Below are 25,832 nucleotides of genomic sequence, written 5' to 3'. Positions count from 1 at the left end.
AGGGAACCAAATCATACACTTAAGTAAATGGCTTTGTGGCTTCGGTGACTCGGGTTAGTGACTCTGCAGGACTGTCCTGGTGCAAAGGAGAAGATTAAGCGACAGGTCCACCCAGCTACAGGGACCCAGTAGGTAGATGCATCATGTCGTGAACCTTTTCAGAAGAGGGAGGGAAGAGCAAAATAACTCTACATATGGAGATAAACAGAGGGTGGTATTTATCTAATCATCTAATGCATATTTTATTAGTCTAGGCGCCTTTAAACTGAAAGTGAGGGCTCCTTGGTCATCTCATTAGCTCCTGGTGTATTGGAGAGAAGCAGCTTTCCTGAGGTGCCGTACGTCAGTGGGCATGGGCTGCCCTTCTCTGTTGTTCAGTAGGAAGGCAAAACCACGTGTATGACTCAGTCTCCAAATCTTGCTTTGACATGAGATCTAAACAGCATGTTTGCTAGCACTAGCATGTTTTCTGAGTGCCTCTAGTTGTTGGATTTTTCTAAAACCAAGGAAATCGTATCCTATGAGGACCACAAAAGAATAAAAAAGGAAAATTCAGTGAAATGCCCTTAAGCAATTAGTCAATGTAAAAGGACCAACACGGGAGGCCTGTTAGTGAATGGCTCAGAATTCATGTAATCAAGTCGGGGAGGTGGCTTAGTGTAAGAGTGTTCCACAAATGTCTGTCCCTAAGTTCAAACCCTGAGACACATGTAAAAAGCTCAGAGAGGTCATGTGGGTATGAAATCCTATATTATGTGGGAAAGGAACCCAGAGGATTGTTGCAGCTGTCTAGACACCAGCCCAGCTCCTGGTTCAGAAAATATTCTGTCTCAAAGAAATGGAGTTGACGGTGGTATAGCAGGACATATGGTATCCTCCTGTTATTCTCCCATGCACTACCTATCAGCAGAGCTCACAGCCCCCAGCTGCCTTCTCAGCCACTCTCTGTTCCAGCCCTACCCACGTCCCTGCTTTACTCTTCAGGTGCCCACACCTCAGGGCTAAATGGCACCATGTCTCAGGACTCAGGCTATTCTGTTGAATATCATGGATGGGTATTGCCCTTGCTGGTACCACCTTTACATGGAGGGGGAGGCAGGCATTAAAAGAAATAGCTTTAAAATTACATGTAAAATTATCCTAAAGGTTAATGCTTGAAAAGAGAGATTAAGGGGCCAGGAGCGTGCATAGGAAATTCTCAGAGGAATCAATGACTGAGATGGGATTTGAGAAACTGAACAAAGCCAAGAATGGATAGGCAAAGGCCATATGGAAAACCTACAGGGACCTTCCCTAGGAAGCCTTCTGTCCTTCCCTGTGCCAGGCACTATGTAGGGTGACCATATGTCCTGGTTGGCCTGGGATAGCTCCATATATGTTGGTTGTCTCGAGTTTAGCATTTGTCCCAAATATGTCCCAATTTGGATGAAAGATTGTGCTGCCATCCTCTGAATGATACATTTCCCAAACTTCATCATTACATTTGTATTAACTATCCACCACACACGTGTACACACACACACACACACACACACACACACACACACACACGTGTGCATACACAGATACACACACACCTCACCTATCCATAAGACTATGCCACTCTCATGGCACAGAGTTCCTTTTGTATTCATCCTTTGCTGTTCATCACATAGCACAGCCCTGACATTTATACACAGAAGATGTTTGGTGGCTGCTTCCCGAATAAGTAAATAAACAACAGGGAAAATGGCCTTTTAAAATTCTGACACTTCTTAAACCCAGCATCTCACCTCAGTTGTCCAAATCCCATGCCTTTACAGTGTTCCAAAGCATATTTGTGTGTATTTTGAGTTTGTCTAAGGGCCAAGGAATCTGAAATATTTTTCTATAGTCCAACTTGGCCCCAGAAGTTGACAAAAGCATCATCTCATTAGAGGCTATTTGAATAGAAATTATAGGCTTGTTCTTGGAGTGTGGACTTGAGAGCACTTCATAAGACAATCACTGCTAAATATCTGAAGAGGAACACCCTTATTGGCTTCTAAAAGCCCATCTCAGGTCAAAGCAACCTAAATTCCTCTCAATGCAATTAGAACTTCAATAGGATGAGAGAAACAACAAGCGTCTAAGAACATGGAGACCTTAAAGGAATGATAAATAGCTCCATTGGAGGTCCTAGGGCCATAGGGGACAGCAGAAAATTATAGATGGTAGCATGAAGCATATAAAGTCCAAAGCCACTGAGGCTGGATGGAGAATAGTCAGCTAGTCTTCCACTCAAGAGAGGAGGAAGAAATCCAGAGCAGTCAGCTTCCTCTGGGTTCCTCCTTGTACTTTTCTGTCTTTTCTGGTTCAACTGAGGATCAAGAACAGGTGTGGGCTCGTGTGCTCCATCCACTCAGGGCTTCCAGAGTTTCTCAGTGGTGGTTCTTTCTGCTCTCTGAATGTGCTTCCTTCTTTCTGCATCTCCTTTCTGTTACACACATACACACACACACACACACACACACACACACACACACACACACACACTAGTAGGAGAAAGAGAGGCAGAGATCAACAGATAGACATACACACACACACACTAGTAAGAGAAACAGAGACAGACAGACACACACACACACACGAGAGAGAGAGAGAGAGAGAGAGAGAGAGAGAGAGAGAGAGAGAGAGAGAGAGAAACATCATCATTTTGCCTAATTTCTCAACCCTTGTCCAGAAGTCAAATTGGCAACATGACTGTATGGTGTAAGGTATGGTGTGACCAGAATAAAACAAGGGAAAATGACTTAAGTTGTCAGGGTCCTCTTCTCTTGAAGTTTATGTAAAGGATACCTCTTTCTCTCCAACTCAGACCTCAGGTATTTAAATCCTTGTTTGCTCTGGAGAAAACAAAACCAAAACAAGCAAACCAAGAGAAAAACTCCACTGACCTGGCTGTATACTTTTTTGAAGTTCTGTTCCTTCTCTCTTGTCTTCTCCTCAACTCTCTGAGAATTTTAAAGACATAATACATATCAAGTCCTCGTATCAGTGTTTCAAACCCCTGCAGACATCCAACAAATGCATGAATTTAAAACAAAAAGGAAAAGAGGTGATAAACCAGATTCTTGATCTAATCTAGATGTGAAGGCATCATAAAAATAATGGGAAACAGAGGTTTCAGTGTATTTTCTTTTCTTTTACAGAAAAATGAAAGATGATCAAAGGATGGAGATCTAGGAACCTCAGTTCACTCCCTCCTTCAGCAACAGGCTCCTTGTAGGGCTCAGGAGCAGAGCTGGTGTGGAGGGATTCATCTCCACAACAATTCCTTTGCCACAGTATAAGTGGCTAGGTGACTTCTGAAGAAGGAAAAATGGAGACACCAAATCTTGTCCTCAGACAAGTCCCTGCCAGGTGGTGTGCCTTGGTGGAAAGTTGTCACAGAAGCAAGCTGTAGCCACTGCCTTGGAGAGTGTCTATTAATTTTACTTATTTAGGATTTTTGTTGTTATTACTGCTTTGTTTTATTTTAAGATGGGGGTCTCATGTAGCCTAACCTAGTTACAACTTACTGTGGAGCTGAAGCTGGCGTTGAACTCTCAACTTCCATACCTCTTGCTCCCCAAGATTACAGGTGTGAGCCACCATCTCTATACTCAGCATCTCTTCTGCCTGTCTTCTTACCCACTTCACCCCATGAAGGAGCTAAGACATTAGTGAAAACTTGAATGGGACTTCTCTGAACAAAGAGGGAGGGGAAATGTCAGCAGAGGCAGAAAGCAGAAATGTGGTGAGGGACAAAGTGTGGAATAATTTGACCTTCCTCTATCTCACCATCATAGACCACACAAAGGATTTACGTGAACCCTTACCTAAGCACATCTCTACCACAAGCACCAATAGAGAAATAGAAGATTCTAGAGAGCTCAGCTAAAGACAGCTAACCAGAATAATCTCTGCCCCCTGCCACCCAATGTTGACATGCTATGAGGTTAACATGGAAAAAATTCCACTCAGTTCATTGGCACTGTTGGGTGGTAGCTTAGGGATTCCAAGTACAAAATATCTCCTGAGAAGTTCTGATTCATTCTTAAAATGAGCTGATTTTTAAATTATACAATAGCTTTCACCCTGAAATAACAAACTATTTCCTCAAAAACAGGTTATCTGTGACCAGCCTGCCTCTTCTCACCCTCACCCCAGTGAGTGCAGAACACCATAATAAGAAGAGGAGAAAATGTTCTCTGGACTCACACTAAGTGGCCTCCTCTACTGGGCTTCCTTACTCAACATCATACGGCCTTCCTGCCTGGGAGATGACTCATCCTGACAGAAATTAAAGTTTTAAGCCATGAGAGCCATTTTCCAAGATATGCATCCATACTCTATACCTCTCTGTGGCCAAGTAGCTCAGGAAAATGTACATCAGTGACATAGTGACCAATGTCCACCATGTTCATGGACAAGAGACTGAACCCTAACCCCTGACCCCAGACTTGTCCCAAAATGATCCCTACCTGTGCTGGATGATTGACCATCTTCCTCTCTAACCACCTCATGAATTTGTCTCCTTTATCTTATGAATCACAGTGAAGTAAGACCAAGATGAAATCTGATTCAGCTATCCCTCCCAGATGCCAGGATAGGAGCTTATTCCAAACAAGTGCTAAATAAATGTTAATTAAATCCATGAAGAAAACTTGAATGAATGAATGAATGAATGAATAGATGGATGGATGGATGAGTAAACTGGTTCTAAGTGAAAATAGTTGGCTTGTCCTGGTCTTCCAGTAACCGGTCGATATCTCAAGGCATGGGAGAACAAGTCTGTTTTCCAAGTGTCAATCACTCATGTCTATTCCCAGGAGCTTCAAGCTCTCCTTCCTGTGACTTCCCAATATTCCTGTCATTGCACTTAACTGTATAGCGGGCAGCCCTTCTAGAGTTAAATGACAGGCAATTGGAAACTAATGAGGTGAGAAACGTTTCCACTGTGAGTGCATTGTTGTCCACAGCTGAGCTAGTCACACCTCTGGTGTTCAGGAGAGGTCTCCCGAGGTCCCCAAATGAAGAGACAGTGGCAAGGTAGACAAACAGAAGACATCTAGGTTTGGGAAGATGACAAGACTCCTACTTCCTGTTTGTCATTGTTTGTGTCCTCGTTCCACCAGTATAAGAGGTGACCTGTAGTACACCTCTAGCTGTACTTCATAATTTATGATCCAGGAAATTCTCAAAAGCACAGAGTATGAATTCCACCATAGACTCTCTGGCTGTGGGAAGCAGAATCTGGATTTAAAAAAAAAAATACATGTTTGGGTTTTTGTTTTGTTTTGTTTTTTAATGTGCGTTGGTGTTTTGCCTGCATATATATCTGCCTGAGGGTGTCGGGTCCTCTGGAACTGGAGTTACAGATAGCTGTGAGCAACATATGGGTGCTGGGATCCTCTGGAGCTCAGCCAGTGCTCTTAACCACTGAGGCATCTCTCCAGTACCTTTAAACATAATTTCAATAAAAGTTTGCAGTTGGCATAATTATTCCCAGGGCCACAGTTCTAACTTAAGAGTAGGCAAACTATGATCTGAGAACCATAAGCAACTCATGGTTTACTTTGGAAAATAAGGATTCATAGGTACATAGCCACACCTCCTTCATGTGCATGCCACTTGTGGCTCCATTCTCCCTGCAGTGGTAGAGTTGACTGTGGCCCCCAATACCTAAAATACTTGTTTTGTGACCCTTTACAGACAACTTTTCTACCCATTGCTCTAAAGGTAAAATTGAGCTTAGCTTTATCTAGAGTTAAAGCCACAAACTCAATACTGTTCTTTGAGAAGGACTTCATCATCCCTTATAAGGCTACTGTAGATGGTACCGTGATTAACAGGCATGACTGCAAGGTAAGGATCTGAAGCTGAGGTCCTACAAGGTGGTCTCATTTGAAATTAGGCTCTGGTTCTCAACCCAAGTCCTAGTAAGGGGTGTGGAGGATGTTCACAGAGGTAGGTTGGCCTTCCTGGTTTATTCTTGATATTGTTATTTGATTTGTCTTGTGGAATTTTTTTCTCTGAAAAATTTTTATTGTTTGAGAATTTCATACATGCTTATAATGTGTTTTGATCAAGTCCACCTCCCAGTACCTCCCTTCCAATTCCCCCAGACTCCCCATTACTATTCCCTCCCACTTTCATGTGTTCTTTACTTTTTTTAATCTACTGGGTACACTTAGTATTGTCTGTGTGTTCATGGCTATAGGGACATCTACTGGAGCATGGGTAGCCTCTCAGAAACCTCATCCTTAAAAAAGACTGACTCCCTCTCTCCCAGCAGCTATCAAGGCCAATAGCTCCTCAACTAGTGATGGAGACTTCATAACCACCTCAGCCTCCATGCTGGGATTTTGTCTAGCTTGGTCTTGCATCCTGTCCCAACCTCTGTGAGTTCATACATGCAGCTTCTCTGTTGTGTACAGAAAACAGTTTCATTATGCTAACCCACAGCCTCTGACTCCTAATCTTTCTACCCCCTCTTCTGAGATGATCCTTGGGAGGAGGAGTGTGATATAGATATCCCATTTAGGACCGAGGCTTCTTGTTTTTAAATGTCTACATGCCCACCCCTGTCAACAAACAACTATAAAATGGTATGAGAGGGGGAAACAGGCTTGTGGGGAAGGAAACAGCAATTCAGAAACTCCAAAGTCTTCAAAATTCAAAATTAAGCAAGTAGAGTCACTAAATCTGGGATCCAGCCAGGGTGCCTATGGGCAGAGATCACCCAAGATCACCTACACCACCGATCACTCTGTGGACCTGAGACCTCTTCCTCTCATGGAAGCATGCCATCTGCCCTGTGCTTAGAAGTGGACAGAGCCGACAGTGTGACAGTGTTCATACAAAAGACAAGGCTCCCAGTCTGGTGGGTCCAGAGTGGCTAGCTGGGCATGCATGAGCGTTAGCCTGCTGTGATGTTCAAAGCCCCCTCAGAGGGCCATCTGTGCCAGGTCTGGCATCTTCCCAGCTTTCCATGTCCACCAGGGTATGTTACCCCAGATGTTTAGGAGCAAACAGCAGTCAGCACCAGGAGTCCAGGCAGATTTGCATTACTTAAAAATGACTTGAAACACACACAAATGTCAATCAATGTAATCTGTTCAGCTGGCAAATGAAACCAGGCCTCCAGGAAATTCCAGATCAAACATATCTACCAGGAGCCAAGCAATCTGGGGGCTTTGTCTGAAATAACTATCAGTGCCAGGGAGTTGGGGTCATGTGGGCTCCCACAAACATACGACACCTGGTCATTGAAAAGCAGAACAGCTCTCTACACAAGAAAAACTGTGACTTGATTCTAATACTGTATCAAAGCATATTTTAATTTAATTTGTACACATGGACCAGACGCAGGTCTGCATGGAAACCCAGAGATTGCTCAAGAATTGAGGGGTACTTCATCTCCTGCTTCCCTCTCCTCTATCCCCTACATTCAATAGTAAGTTTGCCACCAGTCAGCAAAGGATGGGACAGTCATGTGACTGCTGGGTGTCTGTCCTCACAGGGGAACATGGCTAGGTCTGGCAGGCTGAAGATCACAAAAACCTACTGGGTAAAGCAATGGCAATCTGATAGCTAGACCCTTCAAAGCAAGGCAGGGGTGAATTCTCACAACCTACTTCCCTCCCTACCTCCATTTACAGTTTCCCTACCATGCTGGCTGAGGTTACCATCCCAGTAGATGTCTACACCCAGTTTTGCATCTCAGCATATAGGCTTGCAGGAACCTGAACAAAACAGCTGGAATCAATGCCCCGCCCACTCCTCCTCACTGGTGTCCAGCCCTTGCCCACTTTGGATCCAGAATAAGTGACAAGTAAGGGTTCAGACTGTGGCCCCAGTGGTGCCTGGTCTCTGGCGATGCTGAGATAGGATCAGTGCATTTCTCAGCTCAGCATCTTGTAAATAATCTCAGATCCTTGCCTGTGTGATGCATTTACAGCAGCCAGGCAAGCTATCGTTCTCCCATTTACTTCTCGCCAGGTGGCATTGATGCGAGCTTTTCTCCGCCTAGTTGAGCTCCTGCTTCTCAACAGGGAGTGCTATTTTCATAAATTTGTGTTTTTGGATCACCCACAGCTCACAGCCCTGCTTTTGGTGTGTCAGTAATAACTGGTGGGTCTCTCTTACGGGCACAGTGACTCAATCATGGGCACAGTAGGCCTTGCTCTAAGCACAGCACCGCAGCTCAGCCCACACTCTCCTCTGTGATTGAGGAGGATGAATATCTTTTGCTCCACTCAGAGCTCCAGTCACTGCCCCCTAAATGTCTCTCTGTGCAATTAACTGATATCTAAATTCAACTTACAACCAGAAATAAACATATTCCTTCACAAAGAATATTCACTAGGATGTCGTGTGCCAGAGGGCACACTGTGTTGAAGATGCAGAAAAATGGTAGCTAAGAAAATATCTCAGTTGGTAGAGTGCTTGCCTGTGAGTGCAAGGGCTGGAGCTTGATGCCCAAAACTGACACGGGAAAGCCAGTAGTGACGGCATATGCCTGTAACCCCAACACTGAGGAGACAGAGACAGACAGGTACATTGGGCCCACTGGCTAGCTAGTCTAGATGAATTGAAAGCTATGGGCTGCTGAAGAACCCTGTCTCAAAAGCAATACAGTGAACAGCACCTAGGAATGACCTCCAAGTTTGTCTACACAGGAGCATGTGCCACACACACACACACACACACACACACACACACACACACACACACACACACAGGAGTTAGATGAAGTACACACTGCCAAGTTTCCATGTCTAATGAGGGAAACTACCCAACAGTATATAGATCTCAGAACCGTTGTAAATACAGATCACAGAACAAGGTCTTTAGTTCAAAGCTGAGCCCTCCTATTCTCAGATTTGTGACCCAAGGCAAGCAGAGACTCAGTATTCAAACAGGAAAATATGACTTGTGAGACCCTTTTCATCACTGTGTCCAAAATATCAGACATAAACAACTGAAGGGGGATGTTTTAGCTCACATTTCAGAGGGTTTGGTCTACCATGAGGGGAAAGGCATGATGGAGCAGCAAATTCCTATCGGGGTAGGGCAGGAGCAGAGAATGGGGAATGCCAGGACTATTGGTGAAATTATTAAGGCCACTCCACATAGTTAAAAGGGAGGGGTATTTAGTGGCGTAACTTACAAATGAAGGCAAAGGTAGGTTGCAGGGTCTGGGAAAGACATAGCATAGTCCGGCGGTGTTCTCTGGAGAACTCTGCTTGGTCTACCTCCAGCGTCCAGGGTCCAGGAACCAAGAGAGTCAGTGCATCCGGATCTCGGGTCTTCGGGGTCCTCTCTTGGCCCTGCCTAGTAGGTGTGACAGTTACCGAAGCCTCAATGAGGGTTGGAACTTCCAGATCAGGGTTGGAATGGCTACCCACTACACAGCACCTCTTGGTCCATTTATTCCATGCAGGACCCCATCCAGGGTAAAGGCCACCCACACTCAGGACAGTCTTTCTCCCTCAGACATCCAGAAATACCCCCATAGACACACATAGAAGGTGTGCCTCTTCTAAATCCAGCCAGCCTGGTAAAAAGAGATTGCCCATTACATCTACATAGAACTTAAAACTCGTGCTTATATGGGAGTGGGCATTTGTAAATTATGTCTTGCCTTCTAGGGAAGATCAGGTATCCCAAGCAGCAGAAACTGCATCCTCCAGAGATCAATAAAAGGAAAAATTTCTCTCCCACTCACAGGAGAGTTGTTCAAAGGCAGAAATGGCAAAGGGACATTGCTGAGACCCACATAGTGATAGTGAGAGAAGCTATTTTGCATGTTCATTAAGCACCCTTGGAGTGCTCAGAGAATTTGGCAAAGGGATATGGGGAAAAGAATCCTGCAGATGGGGGCTCAAAGCCATTCATTCCATGTGGACCTACAACATGAGGCTGCCTAGTGAAGAAGGCTGGTGGAGGACACAGAGATGTCTGAGTTATAATGAGGACCTAGAAGGAGCACTACACAGGGAGCACCAGCCTGCTTTCTGCTGAGCCTTTGTCAGCTTGCAAATGGATTATGATTGCCAGCCTTCCCTTCCCTTTCTTTAGAAGTGCCCAGGGTACTTCTGAGTATCTCCTCAGCTCTGAAATCCTATGTGGAAAGTCTCAAATCCAATGGGACAGTGGTAGTACTTGTGGAGAGTATATATTTTTGAGTCATAGCCCCACCAAAAACTGTTTACTTCATGTCCAGTCATCTGCATTTTCCACAAAGTCCCCAAAAACTCACTTTGAGGAATACCCTGTGGAAAGGGAAGCATTGTTAGTTTGGATTGGGGAATGACAAGTAGGTTCCCGGGCAGATTTTTTTTTTTTTTAGAAGTTGTGTTTTATAGACTTCCTTTCTAAAGTTTGTTGATGGAACTTATCTTCAGCCTGGCAGAAGTTGTTAAAGTGTTAACAGAAGTTCTTATGATTTAATTACAAACAGATAATGGACTCCATGTAAACGTTATTCTTTGATTTCACAGTCAAGATCCATAATGTCTCTAAAGGAACCTAAAGACATATGCAGAGTCTTCTGGAAGGTAGTCGTGATTTTCTGAGCACCTACTTACGTTCAGAAAACTTCAATATACATTGTTACATGTGAACCCTAGGAGAAGTTAAAGTTATCATTATCACGTGTTTGGTTCAAAGAAATCAGGGCTCTTCAAACTATGTTATATACATATATGGAAATGTCACAATGAAGTCAATTATGTTTTATAATTGATATGCACTAAGAAAGAAGATGTAGTGAAGGATATAAACCAAAGCCACAGAGCTAATGGCTGTTCCAGTTATAGTTTGCTGAGTAACAAACTACCTGCCCTGAAACTTAGCAGCATTTTGTTACGTCCATGTACCCTATAAAGAGAGAGAGAATGGTGATCTTTATTTGTTGATAGCTGAGGCTTTAGCTGGGAACTCTGGAAGGCAAAAGATTAGGTAACTAGTGGTTGGTATTAGCTGGAGGCATTTTGACTTCCGTGTCTGGTGTTAATTATGATGGTTGTCAATATGGACCTATGTGAGACAGTCAGCCAGAACCTCTACACTTGAGCTATTCGTGTGTCCTGAACTCTCTTACAACGTGGTAGCCCTGGCCTTCTCACACAACGACACAAGGCACAAATCTGAGTGTCTCAGAAGAACCAGGAAAGAGCATTATCACCGTGAAAACCACATGGCTTTTCCTTCATCCTACTCCGCTACAGTCACGTAGGTCAGCCATGATTCAAAGAGAAGGGATACAGACCCCACCTCTCAGTGGGAGAAGTGCTGGTTTCCCACCAAGAGAAGCACGATGCACTGATTTGGTTGTGAAGCCTGCTAGGGCTTTTCTTAGCCCCCTTCAGAGTGATCCCGTTCTATGAAGTGCTGGTTGTGGTTGGTTGTTGTTGCTGTTTTTTTGCAAGGAAGAGCTGCATAGGTTGGAACTTGGGGCTACAAACTATGAAATCCAGTGGGTGAAGCAGCTTTCTATCTTGCCTCCTACTGTGTTCTCCTGGGACAGGTTTTGAAATTTGAATTTTGAAATTCCCATTCCCATCTTTTCCAGGGATGTCCTGAACCACGACTGTATACACTGGGAAACCATGACTAAGAGAGGCTTACACATTTCAGAGAGAGTCCCAGAAAATCATCATATAAAATGTGTAGCCTTTCATCAATATACGAAGGTAACAGCCACAGGCCTACAGGGCCACAAAGGCCTACTGTCATCCAGAAAAGACAAATCTTCCCAGTGAGCCACCAAGCATAGCTGCTCAGTGATAGCCCCAAGTTTTAGGATTTTGTCTATGTCTAGAGGGTGTGGCTTTTCTGATGACTCCCAACATTAAGCCCACCTTGGGGGATCACACTACCTATCCACATTAGCTTTCCACAGAGAATGGGCAAAGGAAACCAATATATCACCAGATCTTCATGTAACAGTGCAAGTGGGGCTGGACATGTGATCGGGATATGTGACAAGCTGGATGGAAGGTCCTGGTAAGCTGCCTTTGGAAAAGTCCTGGACCCAGAAGTTTATAAGTTCTGAGACAACTCAGGCAACTACACCCTAGAAGTGGTATACATCCTCAACCAACAACATATGCCCCTCTCTCTCTCTCTCTCTCTCTCTCTCTCTCTCTCTCTCTCTCTCTCTCTCTCTCTCCAGTCATCACTGTGGGAGAGGACTGGGCTGGGTTTAGTCCCCTCCCGCCCTCCATTGCATACTGCATAATGGCAGTATTTCTGAACATCACCCAGTGAGCTATACCAAAGTTCATATCCCATTTCTGGTCTCAATGTTGTTATACAGCTAAGACAGTACTGTATACTCAGAGCAAACATTGATGGGGTATGTAGATCCCAACAAGTTACTTGTCTACACTAAGCTTCTATTTTCAGATTGGAGAACCTTAGCAGGGCTGATGTAAGAATTAGTCAAGATGATATAAGTCAATGTCTAGCATACATGTGCCAATTTTATATGACACATTGACAGTATCAGGTGCCCTATATCATCGCAGAGAATGCTGGGACCCAGCTACCATGGATGCCCTGGAGGAAATGAGGACTCTATCAGAGAGGTGCTGGGTCCCTCAGGCACACTTCTGTTGCTGCAGGCAGATCCAGGAATCCTGGAACTCCCTCCCAAGACACCCCCAACACACTTACACACACACTTACACATGACACCCTTCTTTGATGTTTACATGTAACCAGTAGTGTTCATTCTCAGCCTAACAAAGCGAATTGGTCAAGAGTCAGGACAGGTTCTAATTACAGGATCCACCCTGAAAGAATGCTAGTGGGAGATGAGGAAGGAAGAACAGGCCCTTGATGGATGCCTGTAATGAGGTGTCACTGGTCCCCACTGTAAGTTGTTCATAAACATGGCCGCACATCTGCAGCTGTCAGCATCCCCACCAGAACTTAATGAGCTGCTCTTCCCTGCCCCAGGGTTAATGTCAGAAGCTGATCATGATCTCTGCTGAGAGAGGCGGTGCCTGATGGTTGGGGAGTTTCATCTGCATTATCCCCATTCTCTCAGGAAATGCGTTTTCCCAAAACTCCTGGCAAGATGCTCACTGATTTTCCCACCTGAGCCTCCTACTGCCCACCAAGTGTATTCCAGAATTCTTCACCTGTAGCCTCTTCCCTGAGTTCTCACTTGGGTGGATAAGAAGAAGATTAGTCAGGCCTGATGCTTAACTCCAGAATAAAATGATTAAGACAGGGGACTCAGCATCTGCCTCTTCGTGGCTGACTCCTCTGTCACTATTCACAGTCCAGGTGACAGCTATCTAATCCTCAGATATCCCATCGGAGAATTGGGAGCAATAATAGTGCTGGGAAGAACAAAAAGAAAAACCCACCACCTTTCCCCCTTGGAGATACACTGCACTGTGTGGTTCGCACTGGCTCCAACCAGATGAAGCAGGTAAGCAGGTGACCACAGGACAAGAGACCTTCCCCAGACCTAACTGAAGATTCTGATCAACCAGTAGGCAATGAGAATTGACCAGTGGGTTCATTTTTGGCCAGTCCTGAATGTAAGCTGCAATTCTTCATTAGCACATAACATTCTTTCCTAGTACATCACACACACGCACACACACACATACACACACACACACACACACACACACACACACACACACACATACACACACACACACACACACACACACACACACACACACACACACACACACACACTTCGTCTCCATTGATAGTTCATCCCTCTGTAATATCGTTCACTGATGACAACCTCCTCAAAAACGTCCTCATCCTTAGGGGCTGTTAGGTTACCTGGCAAAGAAGTAAGGTTGAAAGTTTGCTAATCAGATTACAAAAACTACAGGGAGTGGTCCAAGTGGACCCGGTGTAATCATGGCCATCTTTCAAAGGTGAAGAAGTAAAGAGGGAAGATGGCTTTGAAGGTAGAAAGAACAAGGAGCTTGTAGGCAGCTTCTAGAAGCTGGGGAATGGGGAAATGTGCCTTCCCTTTTAGCTTCTAGAGAAGGCTGACTGCGCACTCATTAGTGGAAACCACATTAGGCTCCTGCCCCTAGATTTTCAATATAATAAATTCATGTTGATGTAAGCCACCAAGACTGCAGCAATAGGAGATGAATATAACCACATCTCTCATTGGGGGTCTCTATAAGGATTAGTGGAGTTCTTACAGGTAATGTCTAATGCCAGTGTGGTGACACATGCTTTTAATCCCACCACCTAGGTGTGGTGATATTTTGTTTGTGCTCTAACAAATAAAGCATGCCTGGAAATCAGGGTGCAGAGCTAGGCACTAGTTAACCATAGAGGCCAGGCAGTGATGGCACACACCTTTAATCCCAGCACTTGGGAGGAGGAAGCAGGAAGATCAGGAGTTCAAGGCTACCCTGGGCTACACAAGATTGATCTAGTCAGAAAGAGCAACAGAGCCAGGCAGTGGAGGCTCATGCCTTTAATACCAGCACTTGGTATCTCATGCCTTTGATCTCAGTACTTGGGAGGCACATACCTTTAGTTCTAGCCGTAGGGAGGTGGAGACAGGAAGTGATATGGCTGAGTGGAGAGAGGAATATAAGGCAGGAAGAGACAGGAGCTCACCTCTTTCAGTCTGAGGATTGGGTAGAGGTAAAAAGTCTCTCTAGCGGCTCTAGTGGCTGGCTCCTTTATTTCTCTGATCTTTCAACATTTACCCTGATATCTGACTCTGGGTTTTTATTTTTAAGACCAATTAGAATTCACACTACACCCAGGAGGTAGAAGCAGGCATATCTCTGTAAATTTGACACCAGCCTGGTCTACATAATGAATTCTAGGCCAGATAGGGCTATCTTTTTAAAAAAAATTATTATAATTGTGGTTCTTTTATCAACTCTTCACTATAGATCTTTCTATCTTCTCCCTGCTTGTGACCATTCCCAAAATTCAACCCTGGCCAGCAGAGTCAGAGAAGCCAGAGCTGACCTTACCAAGTATTTCCCATAACTAAGCACAAGACTGGGCACCATAACCAGCACCTTACACATGTTCTTTCAGATGGTATGTGTTTGGAATGACTTCATCTAGAAAACAAGAGTAAGCCCAAACCTAAAGTGTTTGTAAAATCCCAGTTACAAATCATCAGCAATTTAGGGCATCCATTCCCAGCACCCAGTTCTTCTCCAAACATCAGCTGGGCTTGACATTTTCACAAGAACCATCTGCCAAGGATGCTGAGGAGGCCTCTTTTCTATCCAGGCTTTCAAGCTCTTGGCCCACTCCTCATCCTGGAAACCAAACACTCTATGTTGTCCTTATTCATCTGGCCCTTCAGTTCATTGTGACCTCCTCCATGATGAGGACAACAGCTGTTTAGCCCTCTGTTCTAGTGCCTGGTTTTGACATGTGGATCTCAGTAAAACTTTGCTACATGAATGAGGGGTGAGATGACAAATCAATTTTATTTGTTTCTCTAAAATGAAGATCTCTCCACCATACAGAGAAGATGAACAGGTTAGGCCTTTTCTCTTGCTCACCCTCATCCTAGCTCTGTCCACTGCAGTCAGATCTGGTTTCTCTAGCAACTGCTACTGGAGCTTAGAGCAAATCTCATTAAACTTCTTAATGATGAATAAATCAATTGCCCCACTTCGTTGAAAGATGATCATATCGGCTTGTGCATTGGTAAGGATACAGCTAGACTATGCTGTGGTAATAAATTAATCCTGAAGTCGGTAGCTTAGCAGAGCAGATGTCCGTTTCTCAGTTCCAATGCATGTCCACAGTGGCCCAGCAAAGGGGGCTCTGTTCCATATAGTCACCTAGGGAGCCAGCATGTTACAAGCTTCAGCAACTTCCAGCCTAGAGCACATGACTTCCTGGATCGCCACAAAAGGGCAAAGAGAGAACACAGGGGCCTCATCCTATTCTCCTCTACTCTATATTTCAGCCCAGATGTGGTACAACGTATCTCAACATGTAGTCCATTAGCTAAAGATGATTACATATCCCATATAATTGCAAAGAAATCTGGAAAATGGACTATCTTATGGGCCCATCAGGAGGAAAAAGTGGACAATATCATCTACATAAGAAATATCATTAAGATACCTCCTTCAAGGAATGTCATATCTAGGACAGTGTGTCCAAAAATATAATGGAGAAGCATTACTATGGCTTTTGTTTAAAAATTAAGGTTCTTTTTTTTTCAACATAATGTTTTTATTGATTATTTGGGAATTTCACATCATGCATACTCCAATCACACTCATTTCTCAGTCCTTCCAGGTACGCCTCCCACCCTTGTGACCTCACATACACACTAAAAGAGAAGGAGGTTGTGGAGGTGGCTCAGCAGTTAAGGGCATCAACTGCTCTTCTAGAGGACCTGGGTTCAATTCCCAGCATCCACACGTTAGCTCACAACTGTCTATAGCTCCAGTTCCAGAGGATCTGGCACCCTCACACATACATGTAGGCAAAACACCAATGCACATAAAATAAAAATAAATATTTTTTGAAAAGAAGAATTTTTTAAAAAGTCCAATTTGTGTTGCCCATATACTGACTAGAACATTGTCAAACTCCCAGTGGCCAGCCCCTTTAAGAAAACTGAGTCCTTCTCTACCTACACCTCCCACCAGAAACCCTCAATTGTGGAGAGCTACACTTCAGGATCCTTGTCACAATTTTTAAGAGTTTTCTTCAGTGGTTTCCTGTCTAGGCTGTTACTTGGGGGCTGGGGGCAGTGGGGGTTGTCACAGAAGCCTTCTATGTCCCTCTTTCTCAACTGTGAGTCTGCAATCATCAATACCACTGCAAAAGTAGCTTCCTTGAGCCAGGTGGCAGTGGTGCACACCTTTAATTCCAGCAGTTGGAAGGCAGAGCCAGGCCAATCTCTGTGAGTTCACAGCCAGCCTGGTCTACAGAGGGAGATCCAGGACAGGCAAAAAAAAAATATATATATATATATATATATGCAGAGAAACGCTGTCTCAAAAAAAAAAAAAAAAAAAAAGAGCTTCCTTGCCCTTTACAGTCAACTGAAGCACATATCATGGACTTCCACATGCTTTCTGGTGACAACATGGACCATGGACATCCACATGGGTTCTGGCATCAGCATGTGCCATGGACCTCAGCATGGTCTCTGAACTAGAGACATAGCTCCATTGGCAGATTGCTTGCCTAGTATACACAAGGCCCTATGTTTAATTCCTAGCATTTCATAAACCAGGCATGGGGTATCCACCTATAACCCTAGCATGCAGGAGTGAAGGGAAAAGGATGAGAATTTCAAGGTCATCCTCTGCTACATAGAAAGTTTGAGGCTAGCCTGGATTATACGAGACACTAATTTTTTTTTAATTTTTTTTACTAATTTTATTTTTAAAACTCCCATATTCTTGCCTAGCTTGAGGCCCTGGGTTCCACCATCAGGGTATTCAGAGTCTTCATTTCTATTTCCCCAGACTCTTAACTTGATTTGGTGGGACTTGGAAAAGACTTTTTCATTTTGTTTTCGTTTGTTTGTTTGTTTGTTTTTGTTTTTGTTTTTACATTTCCTGGGTAATGCAGGTGATCTGGGTACACATTATGAGAAGCAATGTAAAATGATTGCGTCAGCCATATCAGCCATTTCCTTTTAAGATATGTAGACCCATGGAAGTGGTCTCTATTCACTATCTGAGGGCATGTGCTCTCACATTATTCTAAAATGCAGTGAGTTTTGGTAACCTAGAACCATATATTTGGCAAGATTCTCTTAAAGGGAGAGGTTGTGTTTATTCTGCTTCAGATATCCTCAAAGGGGAAATACAGCTTAAGACATGTAAGATATGTTAAAGAGACAATTGCAGCCAGGTGATGTTGGCTGTCCCCAGGCAAGTACCTGTTCAGTTGTAAAGACTATGGTCCTGGTAAAAGTAAAAGTATTCTGTAGTTATTCCCTCCAAATTGAAATATTCTCTCCTTGAAAGAGAAAGGAAGCTCATAAGATCCAGGAAGTGAATAAAACTTACAAGGCCCGAGAAGATCCTGAAACCTACAAGATTTCCAAGAGCCTTCTCCAGAGTTACAAAAGTAATAACAATTGCTGCAGAAAGGAGACTCTCTGACTGGCAGAGTCTAAAATTCTGTAGGAACTCTGGGCATTCAGCACTCAAGCAGGCTATGCTTTTTGGTGAGACACCTGCCTCTGAGTTATCCATATAAGTACCCACTTGACTCATACTCCTACAAGTAGCTACTTGGTTGAACAAGCTAAGTGTACAATCCTTTCTTTGGTCTGTGATCAATGCCTTATCTGGGGTCACAGACATTTGCCCATATCTCTCCAGGAAAATTCATATAGCAACAAGCTTCTGGGAACCAGAAAATAATAATCCAAAATAGCTGTAGAGATTGAAAAAAAACTCATTGGTGGGCTCTAAGGTTGATGGCAATGGGTCAGCAAGATAATGCCCCCGAAGAGAGGTACCTTACTTCATGCAATGTATGAAGAAACATTTGGTCTGATAGAAATACTTTGCCTGCCGGAGAACAGATCTCATGATCTGCTGAGAACCTAGCAGCCAATGTAAGCAAGATTCCAAGGATCACACAAAAGACAGAATTGACTGTGAACTGTTCTTGAGAGGGGAGATGAAGAAAAGAGAAGTCAGGCTGATGAATACCTGAAGGGAGAATGCTTGGGAAGGGATGATCCTAGGATAAAGAATGTTTAGTTTATTAGGTGTTTTGCTGCATGGATACAACTGTACTAATTTCCAAGAAACTCTCCAGGGCTCACCACTGCTTGGTGGGGTAGACTTTCTTTGTAAAGGGTCTTAGCCCTGTGTCAAGAGTATAAAGTCAATTCAAGTAAGCCATTCTTTCAGCTTTACATGGGACACTCTGCAGCCTAGAGGTGTTGAACTTAAAAATAGTTCCCGAAGAACTGCTGCACCTGGGTGGGCAGAGGGACAGTATGTGGAGATAGCATAGAGCAGCACCTAGCAGTACTGTGACTGAGCCATCAGCTGTACAAGATGGGGCATGTGAGACTTGGTCAAGTAGAACCGAGAATCACCCCTGTTAGAGCAGTGGGCACTTAGAGGATGTACGTAGGCAGAAAGGTGCCAAAAATCCACAGTAATTTGGAGTATGCCATCCATGTAAACAAATGGGCATAGGAATAAAGTAGTAGTTACAGTAATAATGAATACTAAATCATGTGGACCTACTATGTGTGCATCTTGTACTTAGCACTTTACATATATTGATTTATCCTCCAAATAATCTATGATGGGGTTGTATTTTTTACTTCTACTTGATGGAAACCTGAGACCAGAAAGATTGAATTACTCAAGGTTATGCAGCCAGCACTGGCAGAGCCATGATTTGAATTTAGGCAGCATGCCTCCAAGGTCTATGTTCTAAGCCACTGCCCTTTAATATATGTAAAAGTGTTTCACTAAATAAATTGTAAAGTGCTGAACAATGCAATGTATCACTAGGCTCCTGGCTGTCTAGACAAGGTATTAAAGCAGAAGAAAGTAAGAAAAAAAAAACAAGAACTGAAAATGCAATTTGAAGAAATTGCCACTTAACCTGTGACCTTCCCCTAGGTGGGAAGAAATATACATCATGCCCAGCATCCCAGTCATGCTTCCCAATACCAACTGCTGACCTAGGTACTTCTCTATTGCAGATCACAAACATCAGGCAGTCCTTAGACGTCCTAAGAACCAGACCAAGCACCCTGTTATACCCTGAACATTATAGAGCTGGACACAGAAGATAAGAATAGAAGCATGCAGGTTGGGTTCATTCAGCGCCAGTGGATGGCATAGTCTCAGTTTAAGAGGACAAACAGCCAAGAGCAACACAGAGAGATGATCAGGAGGTGCCAGCAGAACAAAATATGGACATACCTTAAGGCTGAGATTCCTATCATAGAAACATGAACACTACTCCTAAATATTCTGACCAAGTGTATTTTCACCCACCAGAACCAGATGCAACTGAAAACCCCTTCTCCAAGTAGCTAGAGCTCAAAGATCAAAGCAAAGGAGAGTTTCATTGCACCATAGCCAGGATGGGGTCCAGTAGAGTTGCTCCATGTGGTTTTATGTCTTCACCAGACATGGAAGATACCTATGCAGCATGTGGATTAGGCTTTCCTGATTTCTGTATCTACATTTAGCCTTTGTTGATATATTTATGTCAAATCATGATCATCACACTTTCCTACAATTTAGAATGTTTTCTTCCAAACACATTAAATTAAACACATGTTATTGCTAAGAAACTGAGTTCTCGATTTGTACTGTTTTGTACTCATTTCTTAAAATATCTCAATGACATCTCATCAGGAACCACAAAAGTGGCCCTGATAGTATTCCTGTATGGACCACAAGAAAAAGCAAATTGGACATTCTGGGGACACCTTTGGAGGTGATGAGCCCTCTCCACTCACACCACAAATAGGCATCTACTGTATTCAATAGACATTGGGAACCCCAGAGAAGCCCAAAGGGGTAATTCTGTTAAGCAGATCCCAAATTTCCCTCCTTAGACTAGAAAAGACATTAACATCCTACCCATACAAACTCTCTACATGGGAGACTAAGGACAAAGACGCCCTATTGAATATCCAAAGTGGCTCTACTAAAGAGTGAAAATGGATCCTGATCACATAGCCTGTCTCTCATGTCCCCATGGTTGGGCTTGAAGGTGGTTCTTGGGGTATATAAAGATGAAGCACTTTGGGCCAATCCTTAAGAAAATACAAAGCAAAGTGCCAGAGATATGCTCAGTGAGAAAGAGTGTAAGAGTTTGCTATGTAAGAATGAGGATCTGAGTCTGGATCCCAGAACTAATGTAAAAAGTTTGACATGGTCGTGTGCATGGCTGGAACCCAAGCATGTTAACGGGCAGAGGCAGAAGGATCCCAGCACTTTCCTGGCCACCAGTCCAAGGCCAAGTTAAGTAACAGACCCTGTCTCAAGGGAATGAGGCCAAGGGTGATAGAGCAGGATATCTCTGGCCTCCACGCATACACAGATGCACACATACACATAAACACACACATACACACACTCTCTCTCTCACACACACACCTGTATATACACTATATTCACATATATGCATATAAATACACAAGAAAGAAAGAAAAGAAAGGGAAGAAGGAAGAAAGGAAGTGAAAAGCAAAGAGTGAATAGGCAAAGGACAAAAAGCAAACTTTGGAAAAGATGTAGAGAGGGGAACAACACAAGCACTAATATGCTGTCCATGGGTGTATAGATTAATTCAACCATTACTATAAAGTTTGAAATTCCTCAATAACTAGACCTTCTTTTGCTAGGAAGCTCCCACTTCTGAAAGGCTCCACAGCCTCCCCAAACAGCACCACCACTCAAGGAATGATCACACAAAGCCTGAGACCATGAAAGGCATCTCAAACCAGGATGCAATGAAAAAGCAACACATGCATCATTCCTCTTAGCCTGTCTCCTTGCACAGAAGGCCTCATTACTGAAATGCCTGTCTGTTCTCACCCGCTTCTGTCCCAGCCCCTGGATGGCCACTGATACTTCATAGCCACATCTAGGTATAGACAAGACATGGTTTATACAAGAACAGGGGTCTTGTTTGCAAGGGCTACCCCAGTCCTGGAGATGTAGATACACAGGGATCCCATGTGACACTCTCATATTGTTACCTCTGGGTCTGATGTACTCTGACTCTGGGTGGAATGGGGATAGGAGAGAACCTCCCTGTGGACTCCATACCACCCCTGGGATGGACTATGAGTGGCAGGTTTATGTCTGTGACCTCTTTAGCCCTCAATGTTGCATAATGTCATTGTTACTGTTCAAAGATAGAATTGACAAGGCTAGGAGACAGAAGAAAAGAATATTTATCACAACTTGTGCAGAAAACTTAGAGATTCCAACACTGTCCATTTATGAGTAGAAACCATTATACTATGAGTAAGGACTTAGGTCCCATCTGTTTCTTCTGTATGGCCACATGGTATCTCTTCCTTTTGGTTATGATGAGGACTTGGTCAAAAAGCTTCTAAGGGAAGATCCCTTCAGCTTTGCCAAGTTGTCACAAATGGGCAAGTATGTGCTCTATGACTCAAAGCTACTTCAAATAACCATTTAAGCTAGGGAGTCTCATATGAGCCTTTATTTATTGTCTTTATTGGCTTGTTGAAAATCTCTTCCTGGATGGCAGAAATAATGTAAGAGACAGAAATTGAGGATAACCAGAATGAAATATTGTCGCCTGGATGTAGCAGGAATCTTAAAAGTTCTTATTAATAAAATCAAATCCAGCCAGGTATTGGGGTGAACTGGAAGATCAGAGAACCAGAACAAGCCACAGCTAACCTCACCTGGCCAACTTCTCAGCTGATCTTGTTTCCTCAGACTGGAAGCCTCTGTGTCCTCATCCCAATGGCTCTCAGCTGCACTGCTGCTCAAAAGCCTGAAGCTTACCCAGCTAAAAGCTTCTAGTTTCTGGTCCTCATGCCTTATATACCGTTCTGATTTCTACCACCACTCCCTGGGATTAAAGGTTCGCTTTCTGGGATTAAAGGCGTGTGTCACCATGCCTGACTGTTTCCAATGTGGCCTTGAACTCAGAGATCCAGAGGGATTTCTGTTTCTGGAATGCTAGGATTAAAGGCGTGAGTACCACCCGTTTTCTAGCCTCTGTATCTAGTGTCTGTCTGTTCTCTGACCCCAGATAAATTTATTAGGGTGCACAATATTTTGGGGACACAATACCACCACACCTGGACCTGACAGGACCACTGCATACATGAATGCATAGCAGCTGTGCTTGCCTGCATGAGACCTTCACAAGATCAAGCCATTCAACATTCCAACATAGAATGAAGAGGAGTCATGAGTATGTGGGTTATTTTTTAAAAGGATGAAATGTAATAAGTCTTTCTCTGTCCTGCCAGCCAGCTCACAAATAATGACACAAGGACTTCTTATTAATTATGAAAGCTCAGCCTATAGTTTAGGCTTGTTCCTAACTAGCTCTTATAACTTAAATTAACCCACTTTATTAATCTACATTTTGGCTTGTGGCTTTTTACCTTTCTTTTATTCTGTATGTCCGACTCCCTCCATGTCTTGTTGGCATTTCCCGTGTAACCTACACACCCTAGATTTCTCTTCCTCTTTATTTCTCTGCTCGGAAGCTCCACCTATACCTCCTGCCTTACTATTGGCCATTCAGCTTTTTATTACACCCATCACAGCAATACATTTTCACACAGTGTACAAGTATCCCACAGCAATGATATGAAGTTGCAGGGATGTAGCAGGAATCTACAGGGAGGCGGGAAGAGAAGGGAGGGGAGTTAAAGGAAAGAGTCAGATAAATATGATCAAAATAGATTGAAATTCTCAACTAATTAGCAAAAATATTTTTAAAACATGTAATAAGTAAATATCTTCCTTGTGGTTTGCAAGATATTTCTAGACATATCTGGAGATATAGATTTTTTTTTTCTGCTGTCCACTCCACATTCTGAGGACTTGGTGGGCCTTGTCACTTTGATTGACTCTGCCTGGCTCTGGCTCCAGCCCTTCTGACTGGACTTTACACCTGGACTTTCTGGTTTCCCACCTCCTTGCCCTTGAGTTCTCACTCAGCAATGAATCTTTTCCAGGCCTTGTAGCTTGAGTTTTCCTGCCTGGCCCACAGTCAGGACAAATCTCTCTCACCTGCCAGTCCCACAGCCTCTCAGACCCGACCAAGTAAACACAGAGACTTATATTGGTTTCAAACTGTATGGCCGCGGCAGGCTTCTTGCTAACTGTTCTTACAGCTTAAATTAATCCATTTCTATTAATCTATACCTTGCCACATGGCTCGTGGCTTACTGGCATCTTCACATGCTGTTTCTCATCATGGCGGCTGGCAGTGTCTCTCTGACTCAGCCTTCCACTTCCCAGCTTTATTCTCCTTCTTGTCCCACCTACACTTCCTGCCTAGCCAATGGCCAATCAGTGTTTTATTTATTGACTAATCAGCAACACATTTGCCATACAGAACATCCCACAGCGAGGCCTGGACTCCTAAGCCTTCATTTTTAATGCTCTCTAGGATGCCGGCTGCTGTTGGCATCGAAACCCAATCCTGATCCTCTTTGCTAAGCTCTGTTGGGGGCAGTGGAGCAGAAAATATGCCAGATGTAGATAGAATTAGACATGCCCACGAAAAATGCTGAGCACTGCCAATCACCAGCATTGATGAGTTAGTTGGCTATACTGAGCCTCAGTTTCCCTATCCATACAATAGGATTAATCATAGTTACCCCATTACTGTGAGAACTACATACAATCAAGGATATGCCTACTACATAAAAAGCTCAATAAACTTTAGGTATGAAATTTATCAAAGGTCTTACTGCCTGTGATAAAACATTATGACCAAAATCAACTTTGGGAGGAAAAGGCTTATTTACCTTCCATGTAAATCATCAGTTGAAGTCCATCATCAATGAACACCAGGGCAGGAACCTGGAGGAAGAGTTGAAGCAGAGGCCATGAGTAATGCTACTGATTGGCTTGTTCTTTCATGGCTTGATCAGCCTGTTTTCATATCCTACCCAGGACCACCTGCCCAGGGATGGGCTGAGCCCTCCCATATCAATCATTTATCAAGAAAATTCCCCACAGAATTGCCTATGAGCCAATGTGATGGATGCATTTTCTCAATTTAAGTTCCCTCTTCCAATATGGTCCTGACTTGTATCAAATTGGCAAAAAAAAAATAAAGTAAAATAAAATTTAACTGGGACACTGTCAAAATGAGGAGAGGTACAGGTGTTGTGTGTTCCTTGACCTAGCCCAGAAGTCAATGATGGACTATTTCGGTATGTGCCAAAGGTCACAGGATCATAATGAAATAAATACTAACTGGCCAGGAACAAACTTCAAACAATGCAGATGCAAGCTGGCACAGTTTTCTATTTTCATTACCCTTGTGGGACAATACTAATTATGTTCAACCACACTGCTCAGAAGGCTCAAGTGGATTGAGTTCCAGCTACATACAGCTCTCTTCCTCTGTTCCTTGTCATACTTTCCCTTACAGGTCACAATGTGTCCCAAGCAAACAAATGCACCCAAATCCTTGCTTCAAGATCTACTTCAGGGGAGCCCAAACTAACATACAAAGCAAATAAAAGAATATCCCGTTGAAATACCATGCAGTCAATTCCTTGACAGAGAAAACCACCATGAAACTACTGGCTTCGTTCCAGCTTAAGGGATGCATAAAAGCAACCCATTCTGTGATCTCCCACTAGGAAAAGGGTATAGTCAAACTCAAGCACCATCAATTTTTACTGAGTGTCTATTTTGTATCAGGCACTCTGCCAGCTACAAAAGTACCCAGCTCCTATCCTGGCAGAACTTGCCAACCAGGGGAAGTGGCAAATATAATTACATGCTCAGGGCTGCAGCATCCAGAATCCATTTAGGGTGTGTGTGAGGGGAGCTTTGCCAGAGACAAGACTGATAAGTTAGCCTGATGGGTAGACAGACACTAGCTGAGCAGAGGGAAGGGGAGGTTTCTATGTTCTCATCTGTTAGAGCCATTACCTGATATGATAGATGTTCATAACTAGCTCCCCCATGGTTAGAACTGACCAGAAGTTGTGGTTCTTGGGAGCTGGGATTGAGCTATATTTTGGAAACAGCCTATAATTTAGACCATTACAGGACTAAAATCCCATCCCTTACTACTGAGATTGCTTCATTTCTGTGGTGCTCAGTGACTCAGAGTCAACAATTATACTTCTGGTTGTCATG

The sequence above is a fragment of the Peromyscus californicus genome, unplaced genomic scaffold (genome assembly GCF_007827085.1).
Source record: "Peromyscus californicus insignis strain IS unplaced genomic scaffold, ASM782708v3 Scaffold_7__1_contigs__length_154581171, whole genome shotgun sequence".
In the NCBI taxonomy this organism is placed as follows: domain Eukaryota; kingdom Metazoa; phylum Chordata; class Mammalia; order Rodentia; family Cricetidae; genus Peromyscus; species Peromyscus californicus.
The sequence above is the reverse complement of the archived record's forward strand: the minus strand, read 5'-3'. Positions refer to the sequence as shown.